This window comes from Myripristis murdjan, chromosome 21 (genome assembly GCF_902150065.1).
Source record: "Myripristis murdjan chromosome 21, fMyrMur1.1, whole genome shotgun sequence".
Taxonomy (NCBI): domain Eukaryota; kingdom Metazoa; phylum Chordata; class Actinopteri; order Holocentriformes; family Holocentridae; genus Myripristis; species Myripristis murdjan.
The window spans coordinates 20058927-20080460 of NC_044000.1; the positions used below are offsets into that span (position 1 = coordinate 20058927).

The window sequence follows — 21534 nt, forward strand, 5'->3', positions numbered from 1 at the left end:
AACCACTCAAGGAGGTCTCAAATGCAGCGGAAGACATCAAGCGGTTCTGTAACTGCCGGCTCAAAATAGACTGGCGGAGGTGATTTCAGCTACCAGCACACTCTACAGACCACAGAATTAGACCCAGGCCTGCTATCACCCCACCACATGACTACGCATTAGAGGATAGAGTAGCCTCCTTTATCAAATCCAACTACTCCCAGTCTTGGTGAAAGCAGTTTAAACCTTATAGCCATTAAGAGTGAGGACAGGAGTGCAACCATTATAAAAGTACAGCAATGTATTGTGACAGAAAACACTGACTGTCTGACTTAGGCCATATGAATATAAAAAAGCAACATCAAATAGCTAATTCATATAAATTAAACACTGAAATGCTGAATACAACTGACCAGATTTTGTCCCCAGTGTATGCAGTATTGGCATGATTACTTGATTGGTCAAATGACAGCCAATTTATTGATTACAATTTCAATGGTTAATGATATTGGTTTGGTTGACAATTTGTACTTAATAACATTTACAGTACAGTAAAAGTGAATAGACTCAGGATAAATCGACAAGAGTCATTTCCCTCCATTTATCAAGTCCAAATACTAAATGTTTTCTGATTACAGCTTCACTGACAACAACATGCACTTTTTTCCCCTGCTCATATTATTCTAAAGGTAACACTTGGGTTGTTGTTTTTTGGCTGGTGAGCAGACTACAGAAGCAAGTTTAAGATACCACTATGGACTATGTTTGATTGATCAAATAATAATAATGATAATAAAACAAAAACAATGATAAATAGCTGGAATAATCAATGATGAAAATAACTATTAGGTGCAGCCATAAATCAATGCATTGCATGGAGGGAGACACTAACATAGCTCAGATGGGAACAGCCGTTTGAGTCATCATATCAGCCTCTGTTTGAAGCAGCGAGGCCTCCAAGCACTAACGCCTGTCTTCACTTGACTAAATGGACGATGACAGAAATGTGGAATTCCCTTCTTTCTTTGAATAGGACCTTCCTCCCAACCCTCCTCTCCTGAGTACGGCCAACATTGCTGAGTGAGTTTCCATGACTACGACCAGTGGGTGGTCCCGTATTCACTGACAGGGGCATCCCCCATAGAACCTGACTTTCACCCACCTCCACTCCCCTCTGCTGTTTAGACTCTTCACAGGGTTTAGCTTTTATTCTATATTCATGTTTTTCTGATGTTCCCCTTTTGCCACACAGCTTAAAAACGTACTTTGTCTCCTCTATTTCTTTATATCCATGTCCCCTCCTGTCATAACAATACAGCGATGGTTCACTTCTGCACACTCTCCCTGCACTCAGTCTCTCGTGAGCAACCTGTCTTCGTTAAGTTCTCCAATACCATGTTCAACAGAAGCCCTCTCTGCTGTGAGTCACTGCCCATTATCATAGTTTTGTTGTCATGTTTTTCTATCCTCCTTGCATCACTTGCTCATAAGCAGAGTGAGGGATTGCCTCTATTTTTACCTCCTTGGGTGACAGTCTGGTATCCATGTCCCCTGGCACAACATCAAAAAGCATGCACTGTAAGGCAGAATGGGGCAAATGTACTGAAAACAGCTTTGATGTACAATGCTGTTTGTTTTCCCTCCACTGGAGGAGACAGGGAAAGCCGGAGGCGATGGTGATGGGGTGTGGGTGTGGGTGTGTGTGTGTGTGTGTGTGTGTGTGTGTGTGTGTGTATGTGTGTATGTGTGATCTAATGTAATCAGAAAGAGGTCGCTTCCAGGTCAAATAAAGATTTAGCGGTGGCTGTGAGCTACTGTACTGCACAGGGCTGTGTTCTCTCTCCAAGCTTTTGCAAATCCATTGTACCATTAAAACATGGAGAGAAACACAGTAGGGAGGAAAGCCAGGTCATTTTCCTCTACGCATCCATCATTCCCACCTGATACAGTGTTGAATTTCAGAAAACAGCCCCAAAAAATATGCGGTTGTAGACTTATTGATGTGCAACCTGACGGAGACAAAGTGATGCTAAAAACCATATTGAGCACTTTGAGACCAGAGGGTTTAAAGAGTTTCACGCACAGAAAGGGTTTAATACACTCCAGCGTATTATTGGCCATGGAACTTTACTTGCTGGGTATGAGAAGCTTGTGGAATCAAATAAACTAAGTGCCATGAGCAAAACAAGTTTTCCCTACACTCCACTCCTTTATATATATATTTTACAATCCACAGAAAAAATAAACAGGAACACTCAGCAGTAAGTAGATGCACAGACAGTAAATGTAAAGAAAAGAGCAATCAAATATAATCAATATCCTATAAGGATACGCTTAAAGCTCTTTCAAAGTGAATCGAAAACCATGAGAGTAAGGGAATGAAGACAGGTCTGCTAGTATAAGCAAGCAAAGCAGATAGCTGTAAGGCCAGATTCAGCAAATTGTTGGCACTTCCTACACATCTAGAACACAACCTGAGGACATCTGATGCCTCTGGATTCTCCTGTTACCTACATTTGTCCTCTCCTGCAAACATTTAAGCTCCTGTGCAGTGTAGGCAGGCTTTGCAAAGGAGTGCTTTTAACAGACTCAATGAAAGGCCAAGGTTCTATGGAAGGCCAGTGGGGCCAAAACTGTCTTACAAAAATCAACAATGCAGCCATTCATTGCCTCTTAACACAGAATAAAGATCCGCGCTGAAGTGACACGTTTGACTGTGCCATCGTGTCTTTAAGCACTTTAGCCAATGTTCCTTACACGTCCATTTCTTTAAGCAGAGCTGATCACATGTGTCAGAACATGTTAAAATGCTACATTATATTAATGAGCAGCTGATGTAGTTAGTGGCTAGAGCCTTTTGTCATATGGAATAGTTGATGGAGCATGCTGCATAAAGAAATGCGAATAAAAGGAAGATCATTGGCTTGAGTGCATAAAAATGCAATGATACAAGCAAAATTGCCGCTTAAACAGGTATTTTTATACAGGTAATAAATAGTTTTGGAGCCAAGTATTTTGCAAGACAGTTTTTGCTCCATCAGCCTTCCATAAGGGTCAAACCATCGGTATAGAGTTGCAAAGAGAGCAGAGCTGCAGTTTCCCCAAGTACCTTCCCCATTGTTTTTCCCCAAATGGAGTTTTACTTTTCACTCTAACCACAATAGGGCTTGCTGTCTGCAGTGGCCTGGGTTTGGGTCTGGCCCTTCACTGTGTACTGTCCCCTCTCTCTGCCCTATCTTTCCAGTCTCTCTCCGCTTCTCTCCGCTGTGGCTGTTAAATGGAGCGGAAATGCCCAAAAAATATTATTCAACAGTGAAGCACAGAAGTCTCCTGGATAAATAAACTATACTGTGAGGTTATGTTATGACCATCTCTTCTAAAAGTTTCAACTGAATTTCTGAAATAAGATTTTTCTGTCAGGTTAGTATATGAAATGGCATGCAATACTGCAGTACCCATGAGCCCTCTCTGCTGTTACTGTGGCAAAGAAGCCAGCTAAAGCAACAAAATATATTCAAATACATTCAGTAAAATATTAACTTGTATTTAAAAACTTTCATGCAGTTCTCGGGACACGCGACCTCCCAAAGAGAAACAACACTGCTCAACAGAGAGAGCGACACATCTCGTGCTCTTGTTTTATTCCGCATAGAAGCTTAAGCTCCATTCAATGAACTTTAGGCACTTCTAACCAACAATTCTCATCACATGAACACACAAGGGCACTTTGTGAGCGAGTTTATGCTGTTCTACTTCTGCTCATGAAATGCTTCGCTGTTTTCAGCTCCCATCTAGGGATGCAGAACAAGCAGCGATAGTCTGTTTACTTTCAAATTGCCTTCCATATTCCCTCTGTCTCTGTAGCCTCTGACAGGTCCTGTCCTGACTGGTTCTGCACATCAGTAGAAGGATGTAGTGAATAAACCCACAGGACAAACCGAAACTGATTATATTGCTCTGACTTGATATATTATTTTACATGACTGGGATCGCTGTGATCAAGGGAGAAAGATGTTTCATGTGGGATCATGAAGTTTGGACTGCAGAGAGGATTGGGCTGTATGCCCAGGGTAAAAAGCACCACCTGAGGAAGGGACTGAGGGGGTTCACTCTCCCACATCTGGCTCCACAATCCCTAGCCATGCATGTAATCATAATGGTAAAATACATCTGTGAATACCCCTGCAAGCAAAGAAAGCAGACACAGACACTCTTAATGAGGTAACATGGGAGGGAAACTATACAAACAAGCTGCATCTATCCGGTGTACCTATGTGTGCGTACAATTAGCAGCTTTGTGATTCACCCAGAACTAGCTTCATTATGTGTGATGAGCGTGCCGTCAGCACCATCTGAGATGACCGGGTGCAGAATAAGAAAATAAACTCAATCTTAATCATCCGATGAGAGCCAAAGGCATTTTGCAAACTTGTTAACCTCACTACACAAAAATAATAAGTTGTGAAAAAAGATGTTACAGACTGAGGTTAGTTTATGCAGAGAATACTGCACAGAACAACAAAGTACAGGAATAGCTCTCTGAAACTTGCTGTCTCTCTCCCTTTCTTCTCCCTAGCTTAACAAAAAAAAAACACTGTTGACTTTCTCCCAGCTTGAGCTTTACCTTCTCTTTGTACCTCCTGCTCCTTGGGTCTTCTCCGCACTCCTCCCTCTGCTATGGTCCTGAATTATTCTCTTTGATCAGGTACAACCTTGTGGCTCCCCAGAGAGAACAGGCTGAAGTAGCGAGAGTAGTAGAGAAAGACTGTAAAAGAATTCAGACCTGTTGGACGCCTTGATCCCCCCAAAACAAAATGTGGATGTGTACAAATCTGTTTCTCTTGTGACTGACTAATTGACAGTTTGCAGTCTAAATTAATATTTTAGGTAGCCAAGGTGTGCCAAAAATCAGAAAAAGGCTAAAGCAGGTGATGGACAAAAATGAATCAATTGCATCACTTTCTGTTCCAGTTGCTCACAGGAGCTCACATATATGTCATCATGCTTGCTTGGCCAGGCCCATTTTCCTCAGTTGTATCAATATCTAGACTTCGTACACTGTGCTTTTTGAGATATTTCAGCATTGATGTTGTTGCACTGTCACAGTTAGTTATACTGTTAACTACTGTTATGAAATACATCAGTACATAATATATAAATGTCAACAACCGTATTACGACTGTCAATGCTGATCCCCTCAAATATTAAGTATGGTTAGATGGATTTATCCGTTTACTGTTGGCCTGATGTCTGCCTTTTTTGGATCGTCTACTGGATACCAAATAGCTGCATGTCCATGTCTTCCCTCTCTAATAACAAGTTACTCTCTACTTCTTATTTATTTGTTATTTATAATATTTTAAAAATGGTTTGAAAGTATCATCTCTTATCATTTTTATGCATTTGCAGTATTTTCTTTATTCATTTTGTTTATTCAAACATTTAATTAAAAAGAGATTTATTCTGGTAATAGTTATCTTGTTTATTTTTTGCTGAGTAATTTTTTAATTAAATATGTGTCGACATAAAATATCAACAGCTTCAGTCAATATCGGTCTGATAAAACCAATAGTCAAACCCTAATATAACATCCAGTTGTCATCAACAACTAGGCTACAATGAGAGTATGACTTGCAAGGCTAAACTTGACTGCCTAAACCTACCGTTTACCTGCTGTCTACATTACTGTGCAGGTGTCTGTGGGGTTTAAGCTGATCCTGATATTCTGCTCGTCTTATCCATTCTTGTTTGTCCATCTTATATAAGTTCATGTTGACGTCACAAACCCCGGGAGACCAGATCAGTGTGCAGAAAATGGAAGTAGCATGTGCTAAAGGGAACCTCCCTGTCCCATTTTAGCCATTTACAACTTGCATGTGAGGTCTTGGGAGACATATTTTTAATGTCACAGTTGGTTAGGAGACAGCATGCTACCAGTGTGTACTTGCCTTCTTACAGAGCATCAACACTACAAGCCTTGCCAAGCCTGTAGGGTGGGCACTGGGCTGTTTAATGAAATAGTACAGAGGTAATTTAGATGCACAAAATCAAATGGGAATGAGTACTGAAAAGTACAGAATATGTTTTGTGGAAAAGAACAGAGAATAAGGAGAAGACTCTTGTTAGAGGCCTACATCAATGTTACAAAGTTTTTATACTGGAAAAGAACGGATTGTGTTTTATGTCCAAACATGTGCCTGGAGTTTAGTATGAGACGCATGATTATGACTGAATGGGGGAATAGGGCAATCCAGTAGGGACAGACTGCACTATAACATATAGCAACAGTTATATATAAATCATTTTTACTGCACTGTAGTGGTTAAAGCCCTAGCTGCCACTGGAACATGCTTCATGAGTTGTGAGATGAGATTTATCACTTGACACTGAGATCTGCAGGATGTACAATGTCAAGTTAGGCAAATTAACTCAAACACATGACACTACAACTTTTTTGCTGCTTGATACAAAGCAAAAACGCGAAATATTCTAATTTTCCATGACTAATCTTCAAGAAAAGTTTGTCTGATTTAACATAATTTAGTCCGATTTAAAGGTTCTTGGATACATGGAGCTAACTGTTAGTGACACACAGGCTCTGCATGCACAGTTCGCTCTGTGCTCTGCTGAAGAGGTTCACTTGATTACTTTATCAAACAACAAAAACAGGCCCCACGAGTCATGAAAGACAACCTGAATGTGAGTGCTGCCTATTTTAGCGGTTTTGTCAACTGATCAAGCGTACCTCTTCACCAGAGCAGATAGCAAACTGATCGCTCTGCATTCACAGTATCCAGATCTGTCTGTACCTACACCTTGCCAGCATAATGTTACATAAATCTGTTTGTTGCTTGAGTTTGAGAGTTTTACCATCCTCATATCTCTCCATCTGTTCTCTCTCCACTTGTCCATACCGGTGTCAGAGTCGCAGAAGAGACACCAGAAGTGGAAAAGTACAAGGAAAAGTGTGGTCGAATTAGAGGGAGGTTTTGTTTTGTTAGAAGAGGATAGACTTCTTAAGGACTCAAATGACAGAAAATATGATTGTTAATTCTATACCTGTACATGAATAATACTGCATCTGCTGAAATTTCCTGTGTTTCTTTCATGTGACAATATGTAGCACAGAAAAAAATATTGCAATGTCAGTTTTTTCCAATATCTGGCAGCTCTACTTTCTACTACTGAATACTTAAGCCGAAAGTTTATTTATCTGGTGCTCGGTGTTAATGTCCCAAATTCCAATGCCAAGTCCAACTAAGGAATGTAACACCTGGCCAAATGGTCAGTATGGACACAAGAAATGTGTTTTTGTTTTTTTCTGACACCTCTAAATCATGCTTGAGAGTGTTTTTGCCCTTCAGCTGTTGGAGAGACAATTCAAGACCTTGAACAAAAGGTGGCAGATGAGCCATCTGGGCTCCATGTCACCACTGTGGTCCGATCACTGTGCTCAGCGCCTGGACCAGCCCTCTACACAATTAAATACTTATTCTCACTTTCTGAGCTCTACTCGCTCTCTTATATGGTCGTCTGTGCCACTGAATTCCGTAGCTTGACATTTTACGACACACTCCAACGCCAATAGTCTCCACGACAGTGATTTAATGCGGCCTCTGCCTGGGACGGTGTTTGTTTCTCTGACATGCAGATGATATCACTCCTTCCACAGAACTGCTGCCACATAAAACACTGAAGCACCACATTCAGCAAGCATCTGCCAGCAGCTCTCCATGTGCTGCTGTGGAAGACAGAGGTCACACTCAAACAGCTCTGCCTGTGCCAAGTCAAAAACAGCAGATAGGGTAAATAGACGGCCTGCAGCAAGTGTATGTGACTGTGTGTGTGTGTTTGTGTGTTTGTAAGAGAGATGGGAGACTGTGTGTATATAGAGGCCAATACTATGTGTGTGCAGCCTTGCATTCTTGAGAGAGCCCTGTGGCACTCAGAGCTATACATCTCATAAATAAAGCAGGATTTCCTACGGCAGCAGAGTGTGTGAGGGTGTGTGTGCGCGCGTGTGCAAGCGTGAGTGAGTGGATTAGATGAGGCCTATCACATTGCCCCGTTCAGTTACTGTGAATCAACGCCCAAACACACACAAGAACATTCTGAGATAATATAAACAAAGAGTCATCATGTCTTATGTGACCCACACCTTTGAGATGAGCTGATTTGACAATTCCACTTGAGAAACCAGTTTACAACAAAAGGTGTTTAAGGAAACACACGTTTACTGCTTTTACATGCGCCAAAATGATCGGGTTATTCGTCCTCAAACGGGAAGTTATCTGACTTCTCAAGTACCGTGTAAATGAGAGAGCTCAGGGTAAGGGATTCAGTGAAACTGGCATAAGACGGCTAGATTTCTCTTGGAGAAACTCGATTCTTGTGGCATGTAAACCTAAGCAACAAAACAACCGCTTTTTAGGTGTATGCATGTGCAAGGGAAGAGAGTGGATAAGACAACTCACATGGTCAATGCAATAAAGAGTAAAAAGGGGAGTAAAAACTACATGGTCATTGAAGAATGTTTAATATTTTTGAGGCAACATTATTTCTGATGAAAATGTAAGGAAATGAGAAACATATCTACAAGAGGCCAGGCGACAGATGCTCTCCACCAGCTGCAGGTCGTCTGAAGCACTGCTGTTGTAGACCAGGGTACGCGAGACAACACATTTAAAAGCATCATCCGATTTACTGCCATAACCCGGTTACTCACAGTAATCTGATTTCTTGTGTGCATGTAAACTACTGAATGTACTGAAAGTCAAAAAACTGCTCATTATTCTTTCCAATCCATGAAACTTTCCTAAACCAGGACTCATGAGCAATGCATTATCAGCCGTGATTATCCAGACCCTGGTCCAGATGGCTGGTTTGACTGATAGAGAATTTCAGCCAGGCTGTCGCAGGACGGTTGCCCGCCGCTGAAAATTTTCTATAGGCACAACAGTTGTTCAGCCTTTTTCATCTAATTACTGTCTACAAACACTGTGGTTAAACAGTGGCTCAATGCTTCTTTAATCATCAACATCTACTGAGACAGACTAAAGTGTAGGCTAGATATAAGTTTGTGGACTTAAATTTAGGATATGTTTCTTTAAAAAAGTATTTAAGACAACTGGGATTTCAGAAACTCTCGATTTATGGTATCTCTGCGTTTTGCTACCAGGCTTCTACAGTAGCTCAACTAACAGGTGAAGGACATTCAGTAGCAACTTAATCAGCCTGACATAAAAGTTGGGAAATGCCAGAGATGCCTCACAGTCTACCAATCAGAGAAACTTCAAGAGAGAGAGGCTGAAATGAGAGATAAGGCAGGAAACTTCATGTAATCCTTGAAAGGGAAAAAAAAATCAATTCCTTCATACTGATAGTCGTGAAAGTGGGACAGGCCAGGTGATAGATGCTCATCACAAATTTTAGAGAATCCATTCCCCTAGGGACTTCTATGTTTAAAAAAAAAAAAAAAAAAAAAAAAAAAAAGGGCACCACACCTGTAAAAAGAGGCCAAACATGTAGTTCCTCTTCAACAAACAATCCTGCGCACAGCAAAGCACAGGAACAGGGCGGAAAACATGACTAATAATGCGAAAAAGCGGACTCGGCAGTTCGAAGGCCTATGTGCACTACCAGCTGTGAGGCCTTAACACGGACAGATTCAGATATATGGCTACCTCCACTTGGCTGTTCTGTGGTGTCTCGTCTTGCTCATTTTGTAATTCTGACAACCTGACCTTTGTTTAGCTCGTGCAGGATAGAGGCACCGGAGCGTGTGGCAGGTTTTCACTGGCATTGAATTCCATCTCCCTTATCCTTCCCTCAATGCATGTCTCAGCAAACGCAAACCCTATTGTAATGCTTTAAAATACACTTTCTCTCTCTTTCTGTGTGTGTGTGTGTGTAGTGCAAGCACTTCCCTTGATCACAGCAAATCCTCAATAACAAACTTGTCGGATAGTACTGAGAAACACAGACCTCTGCCTCTCTAAAGGCTTAAGTCACACTTGCCATCGACTTTGCTTGTCTCTATTGTATGACTGTCATAACCCTGAAATTAAAATTCTACAAATCAATGATCAGCAAATGGCAGCCCATAGACTGCATCTCAATCCTGTAATCTGGGGGCCCAAAACCATGTAGGGTTGAGACAATCTGACGGTGTAAAAACTCTTAAGATAGATAAGAAGATAGATTGAGGTACAATTGAGACAGATATGCATGCATAAATGCATCCTTCTCTCTAGGACACATTTAGGGATTAACACTCCACCCAAAGTATAACATCAGGCTACACAGAAGCATTCTCAAGTTACAAATCCAGTCCTGTCAAAACTGACCTCCACACTGTGGTCGCATATGAAAAGCTGCTACAAGAGTCTCTGCTGTGGTTTGATTTCATAAGCTGTCCTCTGTTGTACATTCTTTACCAAAAATGGTGTTTCCCCGTCACTTTAAACAAATAAATAGTATTTTTTAAGCAGCGACCATTTGCTCTCTGAGGGGTGGAAAAACAGGAATTCGACAGGAAGTGAGTTGTCTGTTTTTTTCCTCCATCAGAATAACAATCAGATTTCAATGACTACAGAAGCATCTAACTATCATGTGTAAAAGCAATGGGGTTGAATTTTATCTCGATACAATCCAGATACAAGTAACATGAAATGACCGGGTATGAATGAGGCCTGAGACTCTGCAGGGTTTTCATTCAGACAGGACGATGCCACGTGATTTCACTGATTGGTTCTCCGGTGAAAGGTGTGCTACTCAGTGGAAGCACCTGGTGTAGTCCTCGGCTGGAATGAAAACGTGCAGACTCTCAGCCCAGCATGGCACATGGGTTGAGACCACTGCTACACCTCCTCCATGTCTCTCATTAACTTCTGATGATGTGATTCCCGTTAACCTCCAGCTGGCATTTGCAATCACTTGAAAGATGCAATTCCATTTTATTTCAGGTTACCACTTAACAGTAAGGCTATCCTTATAAAGGGTTTATAATTAGGTTATCAATTAGGTTGTAAACACTTTATAAATCATTAATAACAATTATAAAGAAGTTGTAAGCATTTGGAATAGGTCTTCTATGCATAAGCACTTTCCTTCTTTTAAGGTTTGCATGTATGTTTTTAGATCTATTTATTTATTTATGTATGAATGTGTGCTGCTGCAACAATGTAATGTAATTTCCTGTGAAGGATCAATAAAGTACTCATAAAGTAAGAGTTTTTATTCATCAGTGCAGGCTCACTATTTGGCAAGATCAAGTAAAGTAAGCTAAGCAATTAGCAAGATCTTAGATTTAACAAAACTGATGCAGTGTAGCAATAATTTGCCTGATCTTGCCTATATCAATGTATGAAAACTGTGATAACTTGTTTGCATTGTTTATTAATGATTTATAGTGTTTACAACAAAATTAGTAACCTAATTAAAAAACATTCATTAATCCTTTGCTAGGGACCATCTTAAATATTGCATCTTTGACCTAACATCTTGATATCGATACTGTGACAATATTGTAATGATTACTACTGGTGATTTCACAAGACATACATGTTGACAAACAATCATTACTAATGTGGACATGATGACCAATCAGGTGGCAAATAATAGACCAACAGTCTAGCATGTTCAGAAAATTGTATGCCTTTACTGTAATGCAGCCTTTAAAACCAAAACACTTATCACAGTATTAAAACTCTCAGTTGAGTCTTATATCACAACATCAACATCATATCAACTTACAAACCAGCTCTAGTTTACAGGCATGCTGCAATATGACTCACTTCATCTAAGTTTCATTACAGTGTACAATGAAATGCTCCTGGCTCCCTCATCATAGAGTTTGTTAAACCTGTGCCATCCCAAAACAAACACTGTGGGTAGAAAGTACTTTAATGACCAGCCTCCATTGCAATGTGTATTCAGTACAATTTAAGAACCTATACAAAATGTGGGGGTTAGTGAGAGAGGATGAGGGTTCTCCCAGCATTCACCAGAGACAACCTTTAACCGGCATGAATCAGAAAATTAACTAGAGCGCTGGTACCCACGAAAGAGTCTATAGGCATGGTGAGAGTTTGTTAATGAGGCTGAACCTCAGAGGGATGCATGTAACGTGGGTCGTGATACTCTGAGGGAAACTTGGAACGTGGATCATTCTGTGCAGTATAGATAAGCAAAGCCCTTGTGCTCTGGGTGAGATAACTGAGTGTCTGTCTGCAAGTGCGTGCATGTGCATCAGCAGAGCCGAAGGGGAAAATGTCCACTTAATTGAATCAATTAGAGCATGAAGGGCCTGCGAGTGCCTCTGCTAAAATAATATGATAACACAAACTCACAAACAATAACTTAACTCTTTTCATAAGTCAGAGAAAGTCCATTTATATAGGGGCCACTGCGTCCTCTTCCATTCGGTCTTAACACAACGCTGAATGGATGTTTGATGACTTTCATACGTTATTCGAACACGCGGGCTGTTTCATAGAACAAGATGATGTGCTCATTTAATTTTAAATCAAGCTTATGTGCTCAAAGGCTTTTCCTGATATGTTTACTCATTTAGAGACATGATGCTGGTGCATATTGTGTGTGTGCCTGTGCCTCAAGTCCTGAACTTAAGTCCGGAGTTTGCACTCTCGCTCTGAGTGTTAGGCTTCACTGCTGTCTCACTTCATAGCTCAAAGTGCCAATTTTCTGTCAGGTAATATGAGCCATACTCACTCAGGGAGAGTGGGGAAGAGCCATCGACCCTTAATCACTTACCTTAATGATCGGCGCTAAGGGTGTTTATGAATTAATGGTCCTTTTTGTCTGCCTGGGGAAGGGGAAGGGGAAAGGGTTGACTTTGCAATCCCTGAAGTAATCCCTGTGACTACTTGCTCGTCCAACCCCTCTGGAGGCTTAATGTTCCCCATCTCATGTTTTAAGATGATCCACTGAATTGATAAGCATTTACAAGAAGTCAAACTTAAGCTATCTGTGAAATGGAATCAGCTATCATTTCAACTCTCATCTGCATTTAAATCGTTGTCCCCCTTACTTCTCCTATTCCCGGGCTGGGTCACCATCACATTAAAAAAACTCTGCCCTCTTAACTCCTAAGATTATCTCCTATGCCATCTCAGGCCCTGACCTTCGCCTGCTCTATCCATCGATTGCTCGGTCCAGAGCCGGAGCTTTGTGGATAGAGTGAGTGTATGGCAGAGATACCAGTATGTTGTAACCAGCTTTTCTCCCTCCCTCTCTCCTCCCGTTCATGCTGTCTCTTTCTCTCTCTCACAGTGTCCCAGAGCAGGATTAGGCCTGATGCCCAGTGGTGACACAAGGACAGTGGAGCCAACAGACTGTTAGTTCAGTTGTTGGGCATGAATTAAGAACTTGAGGGCGGCGGCGGAGGACGGAGGTGATGAGAGAGATGAAGGGCGAGGAAAAAAGAGACCGAAGAAAACAGGGGAACAAAAAGGGAATGTCAGGAGAGACAGCTGAAACTTTAGATCTTGGACAAAAGAAAGAGGAAATTAAACTTAAGATATGGGGAAGTAAGGTGTAAATTAAGGGTGAACAAAAAAAAGGAAAGTTGCTCATGTGAAGAGATGAGCAGCAAAGCAAACTTCAATGTGACACATAAGAAAACGAGACTGCATTGTGGAGATGCGCTATCAAATAAATGTCTAAAATAATATATGTGGTATATAAATCCTATAAATGTTTGAAGATGCACACACAGTCAAAGTCACTCACACTCATAAAAATGCTAAAGACAAACTGCTCCGCTGTGAGAGTGCCCCTTCTGCTTGTTGGCAGCACAAATCCTCTTTCTACTCTGAGGTCATGGGGTTATAGTATGGGGGAGTTTGTTGTCGTTACTGTATGTACTGCCAGTTTAATGGCTTCCATGCCCCAGATTACAGATGATTAGAGGTATGGCTACAATGACAATGGGATGGCTTTTGTCTCCCTGCCCCCATGATGCTTTTCATAAATATCACTCCATGTCTCCTGACCGTCCATCTGTGCCTGCACTTGTTTATTTCTTCTCCTCTCTTAGGGAGATTAGAATTTCATGGGGGAGGGAAAGGCCAGGGACAAAAACATTCAGCCTTCCATGGAGCCAAAATATCAATTTTGACACTGATCCCTGTATGGCTTCTCATGCTGTGCCCCAGCTTCCCCAAGGAGCACTGCAGTGCCACTTACACTCCGAGCCATCAACTTCAAAAAGTTTGCACAGCATCTTTAACCATCTACTATCAACACAGAATTCATGACGCTATAAAATCACATGTTTGTAGGCCTATTATTTTGCTTGTGATGTCCAGACTGCTATGTAAAATGTATATCTGAGGCCGCAAATATGTGACAAAAGCAATATGTTTCAGTGTAATAAGAAACCACTGAATATCAAAGGATGGACTATGAACATAAAAACCTCAAACACCATAATTAGAGTTTTAAAGTGACATTTAAATCTATTTAGGGTCCATTTTCCATGAGATCAACTCTAAGAAGGATCATAAAATGTTGAAGGATGATGTACTCAACCTTAAAAACCTTCTTCTTACAGATTACATATTCAAGCTCAAAAAAGACAGGTGTTTTGTGTTTGAATTACCCATTATTAAATTTAGAACAATTAGTGAGCTGCATAATGTGCTGCTCAGGATTGTAATTAGGGCCTAAAAGGAGTTTGGGTTACACACCTTTTGTACATCCAGTAACAGGCCGTGTAATTCAATTACCATTTAAATTTTACAAATAACACTGCCACATCCAAATTACAGCAATGAGAACATGAGCATCTCAGAAAGGAAAAATCTATTTACATTTATCAAAAAATATAGTCTTCTTTCAACAATTCACCTACAAAATAATAGATGAGCTTAATACTATGAAGGCACTGACTAATATCGTTTTGCCTGCACTCAATCTAAGGATATACTTTAGAGCTATCAAAATCAAATGAGAGAAAGACAACGTAAGTGCTTCTGCACAATCAGTTGAAGAGAAAATGTACAAGGGATCGACCAATTATCTGTCCCGGTCAATTATCAGGGCTGATATTCAGACTCTTTCAATAACCGGTATTGCAATTTTGATTTACTAGATGATGACTGATATAAAAACCACTCAGACTGTGCCTCTACAGCTGAAATACAGCAGAAGCGAATGGGCGGGGCAACGTTTCCGATAATACTGTTACAAATTTCATTCCCCTTTTCATTGGATTTGAATTTACTTTAGTTTTAGATAAAGACATAAAAACCGAAATCTAAAAACATGAAGTTGTGACGTATTGCCCTTACTCACTTGCCCTGAAAAGATAAGGGTTACTATTTTTGTCTTAGTTTTACTTGATTTATTCAGTGTTAGTTAAACTAGTTAAATGCTTGTGAAAGGCATGCAGCCTGACACTTGGTTCAGACTGGACGTGGATACGCTGCAAAGCCTAAATGCACGCAGGAGCAGAAGAGTATTTCTCTGCGCTGGACACAAGTGAATCCTCTCTCTCTCAGCTTAGACACAACTGTCAAATGTGTGGAATAAATACGTAATTGATTGAGTCTGCATTGTTCTCACGGTCATCCTGAGTTTTAAGCATGATTTCAGTTACTGTAGCTCTAGAAATGAAACAGTTTTGCTTCAGACAGAAAACAAAGTGTTTTCAGTGGCGATGGAAGTAACTGGAAGAGAAACCTGCCAATAAGGAACCCGTGCAGACTGTATTATCTAAAGTATTCTGTTGACCATTCAGAAACAGAAATTTCATCAAAATGTGGGAGAAAGAGAAGATAGATAGATAGATACTTTGAAGAAATGAGTCTTCATGAAAGCATCGGATACACGTTTGACCATTTAGAGTGTATTGTCGGGGTGTTTTCTTGTGTAATTTGCTCATGGCATCTGGAGAAAACAAACTAGATGTCAAAACAGAAGCTTCAGATTTCAAGCCGCCAACAGACCTCAACGCCACGCCACGACCGATCTGAACCATCCAGTCTGTCAACGTGCGCACCGAAAGGAAGCGGGCTGCCTCATCCAGTCTGAACATCTGTGAGGCTGCGTTCACACGCCTTTCATAAGCATTTAACCACAAAAAATCTGAGCCCACATCTCTGAACTTTAAATGTCTAATTTTAACAATTATAAATATAGTTTTCCTGTCACTTAAAAAACTGCAATTTTCAGATATTTTTTTTGTTTTTCGAGGCTTGTGTTGGCAATTCTGATACAATTAAATTCAGACAGTGCAGTCGTATTGGAAATGCATATCTGCTCTAAATATCAGCTACCTGATTATTGTGTCCTTTATAACTAATAATCACTCACTACCAGCATTGGCCCTAAAGGTATCTGTTGATCCCTACAATGTACATTTGTTATTCTCTCCTTTCTGAAAAGACATAACCTAAAGGACACATTCCTCACAGTTCTTTGCTTGAGATGCCAGTGAGCAGAAGTGATGAGACTAGAGTTGCAAGTAATGATTATTTTCATCATCAATTAATCTGTCGATTATTTTAACGATTAGTTGTTTGGATGAAATGTCAGAGAATGGAGAAAAATGTTGATCACTATATCCCACAGCCAAACGTGACGCCCTCAAATGTCTTGTTTTATCTCAACCATCAGCTCACAATCCAAAGATATTTAGTTTACTGTGAGAGAGGACTATTGGAAATAGAAAATACTCACATTTGATAGGCTGAAATTGGAGAATTTGGGAATTTTCCTCTTAAAAAGCACTCAAAATGATAAACCAATCATCAAAATAGCTGGCCATTTATTTAATACTTGGCAACTAACTGATTATTCGGCTAACTGTTGCAGCTCTAGATGAGACAGTTTCTGCTGTAACCGATTGCACATTAAATGATTTGCCTAGTGCAATAACACAAGCTCTCCAGCATAATTATCTTATTTGCACTTTGTGATGACAACAATTTTAAACAGTTTACATTCTAGCAAGCAATGCTTTTGCTATAAATTTGTGGCTTTATTGTCATTTACCTTTTATTTCTTTGAAGTATGGTTCTCTCCAGTCGTCTATATTGTGTATCAAATCATACTTGAGATAATCTTATCGTCCCATCCTTCATGCCAACTTGAGGTTCCATCTTGTAGTTCTACTAACAAATATAAATCTACAACAAATGTAAATAAATAACAATATCGAGAGCTATAGTACCACCTTGTTCATATGCGCCAACCAAGCCACCAACCAGCAAAAGATTAAGGCATGCAAAAATTAAAATGTAGCCTACTGATTGGGCATAACTGTTGGAATTTCCTTACTGTCAAATGCAGCATGAAGTATTTAAGCCACAATAAAACTGCATTTTGAGAGCATATTCTTACCTTAATATTAGGTATTTCTGGCTAAAACATATTGTTGTAGTGGGACATAAGGCAGGGAGGGATTTGTCAAAGTATCAGGATGGGAGATGAAGGCAGTTTTAATTGATGGGCATGGCAGAAGGTTGGGATTGGGAAAAAAAAAAATCAGTGATGGCTTTATTGGCTGCAATTTTATTTAGCTTCCTGGTGCATGATTAACTTACCACTAAAGACAGTTAAGGATAAGATTGTGATATTCTAATACAAAAAGGATCATTTCTTGGTATAAATTGCCAAACCATATGACTTAAAATGATGATTCCTAGAATGAGCTACAAATAGCTTACTTTATACAAACTACCAAAGGAGGGTTTTCAAAGACCTTCACATTCTTGAGGATGTTGAAAAGTTACTTGTGCACTGACGAAAAGGTCCTTTTACTCAGATACAATTGCACAAGATAGCTGCTACTTCACACTGATATATGCAAAAGGAGTGTTTTCTTATTACTTCAAGAGAACCATTACAATGACTCATGCATTTTCCACCTCTAAGACTTAATATCTGCCAACAGTATCTAGCACATGGACAACAGCTCAACTTAACTAAGCGCAGTGGGGCCCCTTGACCTCTTGACCAAAATCTGCTTCAACATGAGACTGAAACCACGAACTGATGCAGATCAAGAGAGCAGGCTTCAAGTTGAATGAAGCTCGACAACAAACAGACCGTACTGAGCAGACACGCCGTCTGCAGCCCTGCTTTGCACATACCTGTCATTGCTGAGCGAACCTTGTCCTGAAACACAGTGTTACCATGGTGACGTCAGCTGAGGGTGTGGCAGCAAAATAGGTGTGGCATGAAACTATACCTGCACCATGAGCTCCTGCCAAGTCCTGTACGTTGGCCTCACTCCTCCAGGGTGACTTAATCTAAGGCCATGATAAAGTCCACTTCCACGTCTGTCCACATTAACACTAAAATCATACTTTTTTTTTTTTTTTTTTTGATCAGCTGGGTTTTGTGTTAGCTGATCTTCTCATTATTTCTTTCACACCCTCCATAAATTAAGATATGCACCATGACATCCCTAGTAGCTTATATGTTAATAATGATTGGCAATGATAATTACCTCTAGGGAAGAATAAATCAAAACCACACTCATGCTATGTAGACACTACAATTATCCCACAGAGCCATGAGAAACCTTGACAGGCTCGACATGTGGCACCAGCCGCCCATCTATGTTTAGCAAATGTGTTTGTTTCATTGTGTGAGCTATTGTACGGCTACCAGATGCTCTGCTACGGTGTGCACACTTGTAAAAGAGAAGCAGGTCAGTTTATTGAGGTGGGGAAATACAGCAAAAATGTCTGTAAAGGAGACAGAGATGCCACAACATCGCTATAGTAAGTTAGCCTGCAGTTGTTAAGCTTAGGCCTAGCTTTAGAAGAAGTGGTCCAGGACACAATTTCAGGGAATAAGACGGGATAAATTTAAAACAACAGATTGTTTTTACCTTTAATTAAAAAAAAAATAAATAAGACTTTAAGAGCAGTGTATTAAATCGAAATGGGTCCAAGTCCAACACAACATAATGGTCCTAGCACGGCTGTCTAAATCACATCTGAGTGGACAAAGACCCAGCGCCAAAGAAAAACGTTAAATCTTGGAAGTGAGACGCTGAGCTACCGTTTCGCTCCCAACTTTGGGGCTTGTTTTGAGGTCAACGATGAAAAGTAAGACGAGGGGAAAATAAAACAAAATACAAACACATATGAACAACACTTCAGTGAGCAAGGTAGCCTGTCCAAGTTGCACAGTTCCTTGGCTGTTTTTAGGTCTTACCTTAGTGTTCACTCCAGTGAGAATGGGCAACCGGCGACACACTCAAACACGCAGAAACGAAAACCTTTGTACAAAACAAAAAAGTAAGCCCGAGCATAAGCGACAGAAATAAACGTCAAATCCACATATTCTTCGTTTTCACAGTTTTGTTTTTGTTTAAAATTTTAAACTAGGCACATACTACTCGACCTATCCTTGCTTGTTTTTCCGTCGCAGGCTGACTGCCTCCACCTCAATCACCAGTGTCAAAATAGCAAGAATGCACAAACATGACTTCCGGTCGCCGCCTTCAATATAAAACCAGTTTTGATAACAAAGTACGAAGTAAAACGGCAAAAGAGAGCAGGAGCTAGATTATATTTTGTAAAGCAGCAAAGGATATTTCAGACTTAACATCGAGGACTAAACCCCCCATATTATACCTGCTAGGAACAGTTTCGATAAGGCTTTGTATACAAGTGTACATTTTTAGTTAAAACAACAACAACAAACAGCGAATTAGGTTTCCTAAAAAGCTGTGTTACATTCTGTGTTACTTTTTAGCCTTAAGTTCCCCAGTCCGGGATGCAAGCTCTTTCATCTGGAAACACCACCTTTTCATTGTTTTGTACAAGGCTATAATTCTCAGCTTACCCAATTTCCCATCGGGGATCAATAACATTTCCGATTCTGATTCTATTATTTCCCCCGTTGTTGAGTTGTGATTCTTTTATTTTGAAATCAAATGCGTCTAGTTTCCGGTGTTGGCCCGGTGTGTCTGTGTAACTTGACGCAGCTCGCTCAACCAGACGCCACTGGTCCCGCTGGTGACGTCACCCACGCCCGGGCCAGTACAGGACGGTGCCGAGCGAGAAGGGACAGTTTCAGGGGATATCTGCCGCCCCTTGCCGATGATGATGGGAACGGCTCCACTCAGCTGTCACTTGGGAAACAAGCCACACAATAACATTAATATCTATAAGTCAAAATGCCAGCGCTTAATTAGCAATTTCCCCCTTTCCCTGTGTGGTGTTTTTCCCCCTGGCCAAGAATCAGAATCAGAATCAGAATACTTTATTGATCCCCAGGGGGAAATTACTTTTAGTTACAATAACAACTCCCACTCAAAGTGTAAAAGTAAAAAGAGCAAATAGTCAAGAAAAATAAAGAAAGGAATATAAATATAAATATAAATATATATAGAATAAAAAGAAAGAAAAAATATATGTACAAGTGCAAACATGGACAGGAGTTATTGCACTATAGGTTATTGCACATAAGTATGGTATTGAATATGGATTATTGCACAGGTTATTGCACATAAGGACAAGTGGATGGGCACAGCCTGAGGCCATCTCTTAACACAGTGGTAACATTAAATCAGCCACAGGATCCGGGATCCTGTGTGGTAAAATCCTAACTGCAGGGCCCCACCTGGCTGACCACTCTCACCTGACAGGGGCCAAGAGAAAAAGAGAATTTCCCCTCCAATATTATAAGGCGGTGGGTTTCAAACTGGGGTCCTTGAGGGTCTTCAAGAGGGTCCTCAGCAAAATGGGGACTGGTTTAACCTCACTGTGATTTAAATCAGATGCCTTTCACAAACATTTAAACACAAGAAATCTGATCCAGCATCACTGATCTGACCTCCAAATATATTATTATTATTTTTTAAATTATAAATATAGTTTTCTTTTTTATTATTTTTTTTTATTAATTTATTTATTTTCCAAAATTTTGAGGCAACTTTCTGCCAATTTGTGTATCTTTATTTGTTTGTTTGTTTGTTTGTTTTTCCTGATTTTTAAATGATGTTTTGATCATTTTTTGCTCTTTTGCTGATCATCTTTTCCCACCATGTTTTTGAAAGAAATCAAGTCAATTTGAACTATTATTCAAGTACATAGAAATTGTCACAGTACAAAAAAGTATAAGTGATTATTTTAACAAGATGTTTTAATCTTACCTTGTTCTCTTACCAATATTTAATACAAGCAAAAAATATTTTCTCATTAGGGTCCCTGAGGCAAAATAATTTCAGATGGGAGACTGTCGATCAATGAAAGTCAACTTGTTGATCCAGTTTAAAGTTTAAAAACCTCATCAGATATTAGTGTTAATATTAGTACTAGTAAATTGCTGAATTCTAGTCTTCAGGCAATAGACTGACAGCAAAATGACTCTGAACCCTAAGTGAGTTCTCTGGTATGAAATATCACCACTTTTCCTGTTAGACTACAGAAATTATCATATGATTGTTATTTGGAAATTAATCAGCTTTTCACAGAGGCTCATGTGAAAGTCACACAACCTGTCTGGCCTATGTCGCAGCTTACTGACTTCTTTGCTCCACAAGACTGGATTTATGTTTCCTAAGAAATG

General features: G+C 40.1%; 1 protein-coding gene across 1 annotated transcript in view; it reads right to left on the minus strand.

The window, feature by feature from the left end:
- The window catches only part of nck2a (NCK adaptor protein 2a), a 33539-nt gene extending 14130 nt beyond the window's left edge, over nt 1–19409 (minus strand). Inside the window, exon 1 of the mRNA XM_030081174.1 lies at nt 19174–19409. The gene's annotated coding sequence lies outside the window, so the exon portion shown is untranslated. The remainder of the gene's footprint in view (nt 1–19173) is intronic.
- Nucleotides 19410–21534: the final 2125 nt, after the last annotated feature.